Source organism: Coregonus lavaretus (genome assembly GCF_964263955.1).
Source record: "Coregonus lavaretus genome assembly, chromosome: 30".
In the NCBI taxonomy this organism is placed as follows: domain Eukaryota; kingdom Metazoa; phylum Chordata; class Actinopteri; order Salmoniformes; family Salmonidae; genus Coregonus; species Coregonus lavaretus.
This window is the reverse complement of record NC_140017.1, coordinates 2,891,698-2,906,377: the sequence shown is the minus strand read 5'-3', so window position 1 is coordinate 2,906,377 and position 14,680 is coordinate 2,891,698.

The window sequence follows — 14,680 nt, the reverse complement described above, 5'->3', positions numbered from 1 at the left end:
TCCCCTGTCCCAGCCGGAAGCACACTGTGTGCTATACTGGGAGCAGTGACATCCAAGCGATAAAATCTCACAAAAGTGTGTGGTGATGCCCAACTCGCCGCAGCACAAATATCTCCTATAGTCAATCCTTTAAACAACGACCAAGACGCTGCCAGACCCCTGGTAGAGTGGGTGCGTACACTGCTAGGTAACCCTTGCCCCTTGCTGCTATATGCCAGCCTCCACAATCCAGTGGGAGAGACGCTGCTTAGAGAGCGCCCTGCTGCGAGCTGGATTAGCAAAACAGACCAAAAGTTGGTCACGTAACCAGATATCCCAGGTCCATTTAATGTACTTGTGTAAAGCTCGCACCGGACACAGGGCATGTAACCTCTGTTGCTCTTCAGAAGCAAATGGAGGAGGCAAAAAGGGAAATAGCTCAAAATCTAAGCCATGACTTTCGGGGCAAAGGCCGCATTTGGATGCAACGTCACCTTAGAGTTGCCCGGGGTGAACTGAGTAGAGGAAGGGTGTATTGATAACACGTGGAGGTCCCCAACACGTTTAGCTGAGTCCAACAACATAAGGATGGAGGTTTTGTAGGAGAGGATCTTCAGATCCACCGACTCCAGAGGCTCAAAACCAGCGCCAAGTCCCATGTAGGCGCAATAGGTTTAGAGACCAGTCTGAGATGAAGAACACCTTTCAGGAACCACAGCACCAGGGGGTGAGTCACTCACAGAGTACTGAAAAGGAACAAGTCCTTTATCTCTGCACCAGAGCTAAAACGCTTGCCACTTATACACATACAGCTCTCTCGTAGAGGGCGCCCTTGCAGACTGAATGGTAAAAATAACATTTGGAGGTAAACCGCTAGCCATCAGATTGGCCCTCTTAGGGGCCAGGCCCATAGGAACCAAATCCATAGCCTTGCTTGCCAAACCTGCCCGTGCGCCTGGGACAACAGGTCCCTGTGCAACGGTTGTTGTCATGGGTCCCTGCCTAAAAGACGAATGATCTCCGCGAACCAAGGCTGACTGGGCCAACGGGGAGCCACAAGAATCAATCTTAATCCCTCCCGGCACACTCTCTCCAACGTGGGCTGAATTACAACCACTGGGGGAAATGCGTAAAGGTGGGTCCAAAGCCACTGGTGCACCAGAGCATCCACTCCCTACGGGGCACTCGGGTCCCTCATCGAGAAAAATAGAGGACACTGCGTGTTTTCTCGTGATGCGTAAAGATCTACGTCGGCCCTGACGAAAAATGTTCATACCTGGGAGAGCCTCCACTCTTGAGAGAGAGGGACCCACCTAGATAAAAGATCTTCACCCGAGTTGAGGCAACCAGGGACATCTTTTTTTACCCCCTTTTTCTCCGAAACACGACCGGCCGCGCTTCTTAACACCCGCTCGCTTAACCTGGAAGCCAGCTGCACCAATGTGTCGGAGGAAACACAGTTCAACTGACGACCAAGTCAGCCCGCAGGCGCCCGGCCCGCCACAAGGAGTCGCTTGAGCGCGATGAGCCAAGTAAAGCCCCCTTGGCCAAACCCTCCCCTAACCCAGACGACGCTGGGCCAATTGTGCGCCGCCCTATGGGACTCCCGGTCACGGCCGGTAATGAGGCCAAACGTCCACTTTTTAAAAGCATGAGTAAAAACACTGTCCAAGCTCTGTCCCACTCCCAAACTAATATCACCCAGGAATACACTGGGTACGACGCCTCTCCTTCAGCTCTCCTCCTTTTCTTCCCTCTCTTCTCCTCTCTCAGATCATCCTCCACTCTCACCCCAATCTGGGTCTTAACATGCCTGGGTTCTTAACATGCCTGGGTTCTTAACATGCCTGCCCATCTGGTGGCGGGGCACTGGAACAACAACTCTGTGTTCCGGACCAGACTGGGGAGTTTCTCTGGACTCCACAGGTAAATCGTGGGAAAGTCATTGGTTGGCCACACTTCAGGTGGCCGGGGGATCAGATGCAGCTGGTTGGATGACAGCGGTAGGTACAGTTGGCCAGGGGGTCTTGTTCTGCCCCGCCGGTCCGCACTCTGGGAGCAGCCCCCTTCAACTGGAGACACTGAAACAGAGAGACAGATTTCAGGACCAGACACACTGTAATCTTGGAAATTTACATTTTAGTCATTTAGCAGACGCTCTTATCCAGAGCGACTTACAGTTAGTGAATACATATTTTTTTTATACTGGCCCCCCATGGGAATCGAACCCACAACCCTGGCGTTGCAAACGCCATGCTCTATCAACTGAGCTACATCCCTGCCGGCCATTCCCTCCCCTACCCTGGACAACGCTGGGCCAATTGTGCGCCGCCCATGAGTCTCCCGGTCGCGGCCGGCTGCGACAGAGCCTGGATTCGAACCAGGATCTCTAGTGGCACAGTTAGCACTGCGATGCAGTGCCTTAGACCACTGCGCCACTCAGGAGTACAGATCTAGGCTCTTTACTAAAACGTTACTAATTTTAGTGAGTGAGAACTATCATAGTTTTAGTAAGTGAGAGACTTGTTTTGCTATTCCACTACGTCACCCTAATGGGTGGTGCTGTGAGCCACTGACCGGTGTGTTCCTCAGCCAGCAGCAGATGGCTTCTACAGGGGCTGGGCAGGGTGGTCTGGGTGGGAGCCTCTTCTACAGGGGCTGGGCAGGGTGGTCTGGGTGGGAGCCTCTTCTACAGGGGCTGGGCAGGATGGATGGGAGCCTTCGGACCTGTGACGGACTACCGCTGTGGCATTAAATGCTTGCTGCAGGACCAAACATATTCCCATCAGAGACGTACGCATTTATAAATGATTCACTAAACATTAAAACCTCTTAAATGTAAAGTTCCTATATTTGGGGACCCTATATATATTTTCTTTATTCAATTCAGTCTGGTATGAGAACGGTATCCCCTATCTGCAAAAGCAGGGTGTCTGCGGAAAGCTGAGTATCTTGGCTATTGATCGGTGCCTTCAAATCTTTGGTATGACTTACTACCATATATAGGCATACACATTTATAAAGGGCTGGCTCCCAATGACCTCATTTCAAGATGGCTGCTACCTACATTCCGGTTAGCGTTGTGAGGCGTAAACGAAATAAACACGGAATACGTTGATACACACCGAAAGCCGGGACTCCACAGATCATGAGGAGGTCTTATTTGTCTGCCTGTGACCTACCGTTATTCATCACCAGCCCAGAGAGTCAAAATGTTTATCTTACACAACATTTTCACCAAACATCTTACAATGTAAGCTTTGATTTGGTCTGTGTTTTAGCTATAGCTACATGGGGGGGTATCAAATCTAGCCTATTGCCAATGTTATCTGATGATGTATGACTTAATGGCAACATCTAATACCCACAGAGTGACTATATCTTTGCGCATCAAAAATATGTTGCCTGCTTACGCGCTGTAGACATCCATATCCCCTGTATGTCCCACGACACCACCACAATGTTTGAGAGAGGTTGGTGTTGTAGAAATTTAGTTTTTATAGTGAATCCAGGCATATCCAGTGTACAAAAACAGTGCAATTACCATTGTTTGAGTAAGGTTGATGTGGTAGAAATTGTGTTTTTATACTGAACAAATAGTATTTAGGGATTGCAAATATGTAATAGCACTGGAATTATCTAATTTACAGACATATGCCACTTTGGAGAGGTTTAGGGACACTTGGAAACATCCCGTGACCACACCTGACACCACTTACTAAAACATATGCCCATTTCTAGTTGTTAGATCTATCAATCCCATTTTTTCCCTTGATATTCTTCACATGTTGTGGAAGCCATCTGATGTGTTTCCAGCTCTAGTCATCAATAACTCACTTATAGCTTGTCAATGAAAGATGACTTTCAAAGTAAATGAAAAAAAAAAACGATTATTTTGTGTGCGCTTGATCTTGTGTATTCTGAACTATGTAACTCCTATTCATCTTCTGATCATTTCCTTACAATCTCCCACGTTTTCTTACCAAATATACCAAGTTTTTGTATGTCAGAATCATGTAATTACACATGAATAGCAGTTACTTTTGTGTATGTCTATTTAGGCGGAAACGTACATTTTGCTATTACATTTAAGAGGATTTATATAAACGAAGTATAAACCCTTTAACTAGCCATGTAAAGTGATCCCTTATTGTAAAATGCTATTTTGCACCATAAAGCTCACATAATGTCACATGAAGTTATCATAGTTGATAGCAGGAGAGTACAGTAAGAGTAACCCACCCTACATTTGCTCTTGATGAAGCTCTTCTTGATCTGGGCGCTGACAGAGTCATGGATGCTCTTAACAAGGGCTTTGTCTCCAGCAATCCTGAGGGAGGGAGAGAGACATGAGGGCCAGGCTCTGTTGGGGGGCACAACAAGGTGTGTGCGTGTGCACGGTCCCAGGGCTGCTGAAGAGCCCTGTCACATGTGTAGCGTATCCTAGGGTCCTTCTCTATCAGGTGGACTAGAAAGTCTTTAGCTAAAAAACACCACAGGGACGATTTATGTCTCTCTCATCTGAGAGTGGAGGACTACCGTACCTGAGTTTAAGATATAATGATAGACGAATACTGCCAGTTACACAATATGTAAAAGACTGAAGACTGTAAATATTTAAACCAGGTGTAGTGATGGGTAAAAAATAGATAGGTACATATCGGGATAGTTCATACAGTTTGATGATATATCGTATCGTTTTGACAATATAGCAATATTATATTTGCTGTATCTGCACCAAAACTCCAGTATTTTTCCTTCATAACTTGTTGTCCATCTTCTTTTTAAATAGGGAGCAAATTAGTTCAGCACTTTTATTTCCATGACTGATCAAAACTAGTTGTTTTCTCATGACTCTCTCTTGTCCCTCTGCAGCAGACATATGGTGAGCAGTACAGTCGTGGTCAAAAGTTTTGAGAATGACACAAGTATTTGTCTTCACAAAGTTCGCTGCTTTAGTGTTATGAGATAGTTTTGTCAGATGTTACTGTTCACTATGGTATACTGAAGTATAATTACAAGCATTCCATAAGTGTCAAAGGCTTTTATTGACAATTACATTAAGTTTATGCAAAGAGTCAATATTTGCAGTGTTGACCCTTCTTTTTCAAGACCTCTGCAATCCGCCCTGGCATGCTGTCAATTAACTTCTGGGCCACATCCTGACTGATGGCAGCCCATTCTTGCATAATCAATGCTTGGAGTTTGTCAGAATTTGTGGATTTTTGTTTGTCCACCCACCTCTTGAGGATCGACCACAAGTTCTCAATAGGATTAAGGTCTGGGGAGTTTCCTGGCCCTGGACCTAAAATGTCGATGTTTTGTTCCCCGAGCCACTTAGTTATCACTTTTGCCTTATGGCAAGGTGCTCCATCATGCTGGAAAATGCATTGGTCGTCACCAAACTGTTCTTGGATAGTTGGGAGAAGTTGCCCTCGGAGGATGTGTTGGTACCATTCTTTATTCATGGCTGTGTTCTTTGACAAAATTGTGAGTGAGCCCACTCCCTTGGCTGAGAAGCAACCCCACACATGAATGGTCTCAGGATGCTTTACTGTTGGCATGACACAGGACTGATGGTAGCGCTCACCTTGTCTTCTCCGGACAAGGTGTTTTCCGGATGCCCCAAACAATCGGAAAGGGGATTCATCAGAGAAAATGACTTTACCCCAGTCATCAGCAGTCCAATCCCTGTACCCTTTGCAGAATATCAGTCTGTCCCTGATGTTTTTCCTGGAGAGAAGTGGCTTCTTTGCTGCCCTTCTTGACACGAGGCCATCCTCCAAAAGTCTTTGCCTCACTTTGCCTCACTGTGCGTGCAGATGCACTCACATTGGTGGTGCCCCGATCCCGCAGCTGAATCAACTTTAGGAGACGGTCCTGGCGCATGCTGGACTTTCTTGGGCGCTCTGACGCCTTCTTCACAACAATTGAACCGCTCTCCTTGAAGTTCTTGATGATCCGATAAATGGTTGATTTAGGTGCAATCTTACTAGCAGCAATATCCTTGCCTGTGAAGCCCTTTTTGTGCAAAGCAATGATGACGGCACGTGTTTCCTTGCAGGTAACCATGGTTAACAGAGGAAGAACAATGATTTCAAGCACCACCCTCCTTTTAAAGCTTCCAGTATGTTATTCTAACTCAATCAGCATGACAGAGTGATCTCCAGCCTTGTCCTCGTCAACACTCTCACCTGTGTTAACGAGAGAATCACTGACATGATGTCAGCTGGTCCTTTTGTGTCAGGGCTGAAATGCAGTGGAAATGTATTTTGGGGATTAAGTAAATTTTCATGGCAAAGAGGGACTTTGCAATTAATTGCAATTCATCTGATCACTCTTCATGACATTCTGGAGTATATGCAAATTGCCATTATCAAAACTGAGGCAGCAGTATGTGTCATTCTCAAAACTTTTGACCACGACTGTATGTTTGTAAAATCGAATCGCAATTAAATCACAGTATCGAATCACAATACATAGATAATCGTGACAATTGCAATACATATTGTATCGGCACCTAAGTATCGTGACAATATTGCTTCATGAAGTCCCTTGCAATTCTCAGCCCTAACCAGGAGTGGATAATCCCCATTTATGACTAGTCCATAATGTAACAACTGCCAATAATGTAATAGCTTTTTCATTTCTAACGTAATAACCAGTCTGCTGGACCCTAGCGATAGATAGAGAGAGAAAGAAAGAGAGGTAGAAGGTGTAGTCCTATATCGACATAACCTGAAAGGCCGCTCAGCAAGGAAGAAGCCACTGCTCCAAAACCTCCATAAAAAAAGACAGACTACGGTTTGCAACTGCACATGGGGACAAAGATCGTACTTTATGGAGAAATGTCCTCTGGTCTGATGAAACAAAAATAGAACTGTTTGGCCATAATGACCATCATTATGTTTGGAGGAAAAAGGGGGTTGCTTGCAAGCCAAAGAACACCATCCCAACCGTGAAGCACGGGGGTGGCAGCATCATGCTGTGGGGGTGCTTTGCTGCAGGAGGGACTGGTGCACTTCACAAAATAGATGGCATCATGAGGAAGGAAAATTATGTGGATATATTGAAGCAACATCAGTCAGGAAGTTAAAGCTTGGTCGCAAATGGGTCTTTGAAATGGACAATGACCCCAAGCATACTTCCAAAGTTGTGGCAAAATTGCTTAAGGACAACAAAGTCAAGGTATTGGAGTGGCCATTACAAAGCCCTGACCTCATTCCTATAGAAAATTTGTGGGCAGAACTGAAAAAGCGTGTGCGAGCAAGGAGGCCTACAAACCTGACTCAGTTACACCAGCTCTGTCAGGAGGAATGGGCCAAAATTCACCCAACTTATTGTGGGAAGCTTGTGGAAGGCTGCCCGAAATGTTTGACCCAAGTTAAACAATTTAAAGGCAATGCTACCAAATACTAATTGAGTGTATGTAAACTTCTGACCCACTGGAAATGTGATGAAAGAAATAAAAGCTGAAATAAATAATTCTCTCTACTTTTATTGTCACGCCCTGGCTCTGGGGACTCTTAAATGTTGAGCCAGGGTGTGTAGTGTCTATGTTTTGTTTTCTATGTGTTTCTTTCTAGATCGTTTATTTCTATGTTGGCCAGGGTGGTTCCCAATTAGAGACAGCTGTGGCTCGTTGTCTCTGATTGGGAACCATACTTAGGCAGCCTGTTTTGCACTTGTCATTTGTGGGATCTTGTTCCGGAGAGGTTTGTGTTTGTTAACCTTAGGACTTCACGTATCGTTTTGTTGTTTTTGTATATGTTATAAAGTACTCATTAAAAGATGTACGCATATCGCGCTATGCCTTGGTCCGGTTCTTACGACGATCGTGACAGAAGATCCCACCATAACAGGACCAAGCAGCGTGTCCAGGAGCAGACAGCCTGGACTTGGGAGGAGATCCTGGACGGGAAGGGATCCTGGACTTGGGAGGAAATCCAGGCCGGAATGGATCGCCGTCCGTGGGAGGAGACTGTGGAGGCGCGCCATAGAGAGGAGCAGCGGCGCCAACCGTGCCGACGTCGGACACGCAAGAGGCAACCCCAATAAAAAAAATTGGGGGGGGGGCACACGGCTTGGACGACAGGGCAGCAGGAGGCAGCTACAGGGCGAATCTGCAGAATAGGAGAGGAGGCCACCAGGTTACGGGGGCTATTGGTCATGAGGGAGCAGGAGTTAGTTGGTCAGAGGGAGGAACTACTGGAGGCGATAAGGGAGAAGGAGAGTGTAGAGGCACGGCGAGAGGAACTGGTTAGGCAGCAGAGGGAGCGGAGGGATCGGAGGTTTATGAGGAAACCCAGTCCCGCTCCTCGCACCAAGCAAGTGGTGTGTGTCACTAGTCCGGTCCGGCCCGTTCCTGATCCCCGCACTAAGTTAGTGGTGCGTGTTCCCAGTACGGCCCGACCCGTTCCTGCTTCCCGCACAAGGCCAGTGGTGTGTGTTCCCAGTACGGTCCGGCTCGTTCCTGCTCCCCGCACTAAGTTAGGGGTGCGTGTTCCCAGTACGGCCCAACCCGTTCCCGCTCCCCGCACTAAGTTAGGGGTGCGTGTTCCCAGTGCGGCCCAACCCGTTCCTGCTCCCCGCACTAAGTTAGTGGTGCGTGTTCCCAGTACGGCCCAACCCGTTCCTGCTCCCCGCACTAAGTTAGGGGTGCGTGTTCCCAGTACGGCCTGACCGGTTCCTGATCCCCGCACTAAGTTAGTGGTGCGTGTTCCCAGTACGGCCCGACCCGTTCCTGCTCCCCGCACTAAGTTAGTGGTGTGTGTTCCCAGTACGGCCCAACCCGTACCTGCTCCCCGCACTAAGTTAGGGGTGCGTGTTCCCAGTACAGCCCAACCCGTTCCTGCTCCCCGCACTAAGTTAGTGGTGTGTGTTCCCAGTACGGCCCAACCCGTTCCTGCTCCCCGCACTAAGTTAGGGGTGCGTGTTCCCAGTACGGCCCGACCCGTTCCTGCTCCCCGCACTAAGTTAGTGGTGCGTGTTCCCAGTCCGGCCCGACCCGTTCCTGCTCCCCGCACTAAGTTAGTGGTGCGTGTTCCCAGTCCGGCCCGACCCGTTCCTGCTCCCCGCACTAAGTTAGTGGTGCGTGTTCCCAGTACGGCCCAACCCGGTCCTGCTCCCCGCACTAAGTTAGTGGTGCGTGTTCCCAGTACGGCCCAACCCGTTCCTGCTCCCCGCACTAAGTTAGTGGTGCGTGTTCCCAGTCCGGCCCGACCCGTTCCTGCTCCCCGCACTAAGTTAGTGGTGCGTGTTCCCAGTCCGGCCCGACCCGTTCCTGCTCCCCGCACTAAGTTAGTGGTGTGTGTTCCCAGTACGGCCCAACCCATTCCTGCTCCCCGCACTAAGTTAGTGGTGCGTGTTCCCAGTCCGGCCCGACCCGTTCCTGTCCCTCGCACCAAGCCAGTGGTGCGCGTCGCCAGCCCGGTCCGGCCCGTTCCTGCCCCTCGCACCAAGCCTGTGGTGCGCGTCGCCAGCCCGGTCCGGCCTGTTCCTGCTCCCCGCACCAAGCCTGTGGTGCGCGTCGTCAGCCCGGTCCGGCCTGTTCCTGCTCCCCGCACCAAGCCAGTGGTGCGCGTCGTCAGTCCGGTCCGGCCCGTTCCTGCTCCCCGCACCAAGCCAGTGGTGCGCGTCGTCAGTCCGGTCCGGCCCATCCCTGCTCCCCGCACCAAGCCAGTGGTGCGCGTCGCCAGCCCGGTCTGGCCGGTTCCTGCTCCCCGCACCAAGCCTGTGGTGCACGTCGCCAGCCCGGCCCGGCTTGTTCCTGCTCCCCGCACCAAGCCAGTGGTGCGCGTCGTCAGTCCGGCACAGCCCGTGCCTGTTCCACCGGTGCCTGGTCAGGTACCGGTCAGCTGCTCCACACCGGAGCCTAAGCAATCCGCTCCACCGATGTCCAGTCCAGCTCCAGCCAGCGGGGCCAGACCAGACCAGGGGCGCTATGGGGGGGTAGCTAGAGAGTGGTGGTCACGCCCGGAGCCGGATCCACCTCCGAGGCGGAATGCCCACCCAGCCCCTACCCTCTTGAGTTTGTGTGGCGCGGTCGCAGTCCGCGCCTTTGGGGGGGGGGGGTACTGTCACTACCCGGAAGGCTACCCGAAACGTTTGACCCAAGTTAAACAATTTAAAGGCAATGCTACCAAATACTAATTGAGTGTATGTAAACTTCTGACCCACTGGAAATGTGATGAAAGAAATAAAAGCTGAAATAAATAATTCTCTCTACTTTTATTGTCACGCCCTGGCTCTGGGGACTCTTAAATGTTGAGCCAGGGTGTGTAGTGTCTATGTTTTGTTTTCTATGTGTTTCTTTCTAGATCGTTTATTTCTATGTTGGCCAGGGTGGTTCCCAATTAGAGACAGCTGTGGCTCGTTGTCTCTGATTGGGAACCATACTTAGGCAGCCTGTTTTGCACTTGTCATTTGTGGGATCTTGTTCCGGAGAGGTTTGTGTTTGTTAACCTTAGGACTTCACGTATCGTTTTGTTGTTTTTGTATATGTTTTAAAGTACTCATTAAAAGATGTACGCATATCGCGCTGCGCCTTGGTCTGGTTCTTACGACGATCGTGACATTTATTCTGACATTTCACATTCTTAAAATAAAGTGGTGATCCTAACTGACCTAAGACAGGGAATCTTTACTAGGATTAAATGTCAGGAATTGTGAAAAACTGAAATGTATTTGGCTAAGGCGTATGTAAACTTCTGACTTCAACTGTATATATAATATAAAACCACTTCTAACACTCTTTCCCCTGTTTAACACCTTAAATATACGCCATTACCCATATAACTATTTGTAGCTAGCTAAACTAGCTAACATTAGCTAACCAAGCTAGCTAGCAAATCACACCAAACCACAGCATCATGCTGTGGGGATGTTTTTCAGCGGCAGGGACTGGGAGACTAGTTAGGATTGAGGGAATGATGAACGGAGCAAAGTACAGAGAGATCCTTTATGAAAACCTGCGCCAGAGCGCTCAGGACCTCAGACTGGGGTGAAGGTTCACCTTCCAACAGGACAACGACCCTAACCACACAGCCAAGACAATCAAATCAAATTTGTCACATGCGCTGAAAACACCTTACCCTGAAATGCTTACTTACAAGCCCTTATCCAACAATGCAGTTCAAGAAATAGTTAAGAAAATATTTACTTAATAAAAATAAAATAAAAAGTAACACAATAAAATAACAATAACGAGGCTATATACAGGGGGTACAGGTTAGTCGAGGTAATATGTACATGTAGGTAGGGGTAAAGTGACTATGCATAGATAATAAATAGCGAGTAGCAGCAGGGGGGGTGTCAATGTAGTCCGGATGGCCATTTTATTAATTGTTCAGCAGTCTTATGGCTTTGGGGTAGAAGCTGTTCAGGAGCATTTTGGACCTAGACTTGGCACTCCGGTACCACTTGCCGTGCGGTAGCAGAGAAAACAGTCTATGACTTGGGTGACTGGAGTCTTTGTCAGTTTTTTGGGCCTTCCTCTGACACGCCTAGTATAGAGGTCCTGGATGGCAGGAAGCTTGGACCCAGTGACGTACTGCGCCGTATGCATTATCCTCTGCAGCGCCTTACGGTCGGATGCCATATGCAGTTGCCATACCAGGCGGTGATGCAACCAGTCAGGATGCTCTCGATGGTGCAGCTATAGAACATTTTGAGGATCTGGGGACCCATGCCAAATCTTTTCAGTCTCCTGAGGGGGAAAAGGTGTTGTCGTGCCCTCGTCACAACTTTCTTTGTGTGTTTGTACCATGATAGTTTGTTGGTGATGTGGACACCAAGGAACTTGAAACTCTCGACCCGCTCCGCTACAGCCCCGTCGATGTGAATGGGGGCATGTTCGGCCCTCCTTTTCCTGTAGTCCACGATCAGCTCCTTTGTCTTGCTCACATTGCGGGAGAGGTTGTTGTCCTGGCACCACACTGCCAGGTCTCTGACCTCCTCCCTGTAAGCTGTCTCATTGTTGTCGGTGATCAGGCCTATCACCATTGTGTCATCAGCAAACTTAATGGTCTTGGAGTCGTGCTTGGCCACGCAGTGGGTGAACAGGGAGTACAGGAGGGGACTAAGCACACACCCCTGAGGGGCCCCCATGTTGAGGGTCAGCGTGGCAGATGTGTTGTTGCCTACCCTTATGCAGGAGTGGCTTTGGGACAATCTCTGAATGTCCTTGAGTGGCCCAGCCAGAGCCTGAACTTGAAACCGTTCGAACATCTCTGGAGAGACTTGAAAATAGCTGTGCAGCAACGCTCCCCATCCAACCTGACAGAGCTTGAGAGGATCTGCAGAGAAGTATGGGAGAAACTCCCCAAATACAGGTTTGCCAAGCTTGTAGCGTCATACCCAAGAAGACTCGAGGCTGTAATCGCTGCCAAAGGTGCTTCAACAAAGTACTGAGTAAAGGGTCTGAATACTTATGTAAATATGATATTTCAGTTTTAATTTTTTTTATACATTTGCAAACATTTCTAAAAACCTGTTTTTGCTTTGCCATTATGGGGCATTGTGTGTAGTTTGAGGGAAAAAAAACTGTTTAATCAATTTTAGAATTGATAAACTGAGTAGCAGCAGCGTATATGATGATTGTATGTGAGTGTGTGTGCACGTGGGTTATCAGTATGAATGTGTGTGCATGTTATGTGGGTGAGCAAATGTGTGTGTTGGAGTGTCAGTGTGAGTGAGTGTGTAGAGTCCTGCGAGTGTGCATAGTCAGTGCAATAAAAACAGGGTTAATGCAGATAGTCCGTGTTGCCATTTTGTTAACTATTTAGCAGCCTTATGGCATGGTGATTGAAGCTGTTCAGGAGCTTGTTGGTGTCAGACTAGATACACCGGTACCGCTTGCCGTGCGGAAGCAGAGAGAAAAGTCTATGGCTTGGGTGGCTGGAGTCTTTCAATTTTCCAGGCATTCCTTTCACACCGGTCTTGGATGGCAGGGAGCTTGGCCCCAGTGATGTACCGGGCTGTCCGCACCACCCTCTGTAGCATCATACGCTCGAGGATTGTGCATTTGCCATACCAAGCAGTGATGCAGCCAGTCAAGATGCTCTCGATGGTGCAGCTGTAGAACGTTTTGAGGATTTGAGGGCCCATGCCAAATCTTTTCAACCTCCTGAGGGGGAAGAGGACCTGTCATGCGTTCTTCACGACTGTGCGTGAACCATTTTAAGTCCTTAGTAAAACTTGAAGCGCTCGACCTGCTCCACTACAGCCCGTCAATGTGGACGTGCTCGCACCCCCCACCAAAACATAATGAAATAGGCTACAATATCATAGGTGGCGCATGAGTTTCATGTTTGTGGAAGCAGGTCAGCCCCAACTAGAGGAATGTTTATTGCCTTTTTTAAACACATTTTTATGACACTTTGCATGTCTGAAGACATTATCAGAATCTTTCATAATAGGCATACTACAAAAATGACAGGGTAGTCCTACTCTGCTCATACTGACAAACTAAGATCAATAAAATCGACCTCTTCTTGAATGCAACAATCTAATCTAGGCCTACGAAAAGGGGAGACATTATACAATATGAGGAAATGATTGTCCTAAACTTTCCAGTGGCTGACTCAACCAATGCTAAAGCCAGTGAATATGCGCACGCACCTGGAATATGGTCAACACTCTCCGCTAGAGATTAGTCCTGGTGTAATACTTAAATAATTTAAAAGGATCAATCAGAATGTGACTTTTGTGTTAATCCCGCGATTGAAATTTGAAATATTGCGATAGGCCTAGGGCTATTTTAGATGCTTCTCACTGGCAGCTGCACCTCCACAATCAGCCATTTCATATTTGCCACGCGCACACTGCGCAAACTTCCCGACTGTAGGCTATGAGATTGTGATTTACTATATGCAGCGGTGGAAAAAGTACTCAATTGTCATACTTGAGTAAAAGTATAGATACCTTAATAGAAAGTTACTCAAGTAAAAGTGAAAGTCAGACAGTAAAATACTACTTGAGTAAAAGTCTAAAAGTATTTGGTTTTAAATATACTTAAGTATCAAAATTAAAAGTATAAATAATTTAAAATTCCTTATATTAAGCAAAGCAGACGACACCATTTTCTTGTTTTTCAAATTTACAGATAGCCAGGGGCACACTCCAACACTCAGACATTATTTACAATAGATGCATTTGTGTTTAGTGAGTCCACCAGTCAAGATGCAGTAGGGATGACCACGTGTTCTCTTGATAAGTGCGTGAATTTAACCATTTTCTTGTCCTGCTAAGCATTCAAAATGTAAGAAGTACTTTGGTTGTCAGGGAAAATATATGGAGTAAAAAGTACAATATTTTCTTTAGGAATGTAGTGAAGTAAAAGTAGTCAAAAATCTAAGTAGTACAGACACCCCAAAAAACTACTTAAGTAGTACTTTAAAGTATTTTTACTTAAGTACTTTACACCACTGACTATATGATTGTGACGTAACCCAATTAGATCCCAGGAATCTCCAACTGCATTTAACCGTTCTGATTAGCCAGGAGACAATATAACCAACAAATCACGTATATATATATATATATATATATATATATATATATATATATATATATATATATATATAGTATATTTTAAGACCGCCTGATTGGGTGGGCCAGTATTCAATCTGACCCGTGACCTGCCAGGCCCAGCTGTGGCTTCGCCTCTGATTGTATATCATGTGTAGATCTCATGTTCTCC